General features: G+C 34.8%; 1 long non-coding RNA gene across 1 annotated transcript; it reads left to right on the forward strand.

Annotated features, from left to right (window-relative positions):
- The first annotated feature begins 803 nt into the window (after positions 1-803).
- LOC122144384 lies at positions 804-1,489 on the forward strand. The gene is made up of 3 exons (XR_006159689.1): positions 804-834; positions 1,044-1,114; positions 1,416-1,489. It is a non-coding gene; the product is annotated as an uncharacterized LOC122144384 (long non-coding RNA).
- Positions 1,490-1,866: the final 377 nt, after the last annotated feature.

Consider the following 1,866-nt stretch of genomic DNA (forward strand, 5'->3'; position numbering starts at 1 on the left):
GTAGTAACATCAAGCATAAGTGGGATAACAGTTGGGTTTTTCAGACATCACAACACCTACAGGACCCCCCAAATTCAACAACCACGATAACATTTTCCCACAAATGCAGTCATCTACAACCGGAAGGTCTCAGTGGCTCATCATCAGCAGTGCCATTAACAACAAGCCACGTTACTGTGCAAAATACAACAACAATGGTGGAAACCACAGCCACATTTTCTAGCATAAGCACAACTATCCCAGCAACAACTTTTACGATGGAATTCCATAGCACTGATAATCAAACTGTGGAAACCACACCATACACAACCACTGAAAACACGACTTCTTTTGAAACAACCGCAAGCTCCACATCCACCGAAAACATGACCTCTTTTGAAACAACCACAAGCTTCACATCCACCGAAAACATGACTTTTGAAACAAATCGCAAAAGCTCCACATCCACCAAAAACATGACCTCTTTTGAAACAACCACAAGCTTCACATCCACCGAAAAAGCATGACTTTTGAAAACAACCACAAGCTCCACATCCACTCCTAAACATGACTTCTTTTGAAACAACCTGCATAAGCTCCACATCCACCGTAAACCTATTACATCTTTTTGAAACAAATGCAAAACTTCACAACATTTACAGCAACAGTAAGTAATACCACAAATACACCATCATTAGCACCACACAGTTCCTTTTACATCCCTACAGTATGTTGTCAGGCACCATATCAATAGATTCATTACTGATATCATCTTCAGACCGAACCATCATCCTCCTCGCCAGTATAACTGATTCCAATCTTCACTACTGACAACCGTTAAACAAACACCATCTGGTAAGACATACAGTATAAAGATCTGTCTCTGTGTGTATTCAACCACAGTTTACACTTTTCCTATCATATAAATTTTTACCTTTCAGTTCACTTTAATTAATACTCTTTTTCATTATTATTTAATACTCAGTCATTCTTGTATTTCAAGAACATTTCTCAAAAGCTTTCGGCATGGATACAATGCATAACTGACTCTTTTGTTATTTAAGTGTTTTACTGGATGACTATATCCTATGAGGTAACAGTAGGAGACCAAAGTGAACAAAATCTCAAAACAATGGTAAGTTCAGGAATGATACTTACTTGGGGCAAGTGATACTGATAATCAGTTTAATTTAATTAAATTTTATTTCCTATATCATAAACATGTATTACTACTGTTAATGATATTGAAAGCATTTATTAATATTTAATTTAATTAGAATTGTATTATTACTGTCAGTTATATCAGAGTTAAAACCTGAAGGACATGTAAAAGAATTATAATATAAAGACGTTTGTAAATGTCAATGCAATTATCTGTCATTCTTTTAATGCAGTAATATCACAGCTGTCTTCAATTTGTGTGTGGTTTTTTTTAGTTTGAGTGGTTCTTCAAAGGCAACCTAGACACATGTGCAGTTTCCAGTGAGAGCTCCCCATTTGTGATGTCACACAAAGCGAAAAGCATATCTGTCAGTAATGTGTTTTATTATGAGCTCCCCAGGTGAAGTACACTGTGGTACTTTCAGACCTATTAATATTTATGAGCATTATGCAATTAGTTTGCTTTCTTCAACTTAAAAAACAAACAAAAACAGAATGTGTTTTTCATGCTTAATGGCTGTTGTTTTATTTATAAGTTACAGTAATAATAACCATATCATGAGTGATGTTTTCGGTTGCTATCAGTGTTACAATTACAAGTAGCGCGAAGTGATGTAATCAGATTACTTTTTCAAGTACCTAGTAAAGTAACTTGCCCATTAATTTTTAATTTACAAGAGAATATCTGAGTTACTTTTTCAAATAAGTAATGCAAGTTACTTTTAT

This window comes from Cyprinus carpio, unplaced genomic scaffold (assembly GCF_018340385.1).
Source record: "Cyprinus carpio isolate SPL01 unplaced genomic scaffold, ASM1834038v1 S000006658, whole genome shotgun sequence".
Taxonomy (NCBI): domain Eukaryota; kingdom Metazoa; phylum Chordata; class Actinopteri; order Cypriniformes; family Cyprinidae; genus Cyprinus; species Cyprinus carpio.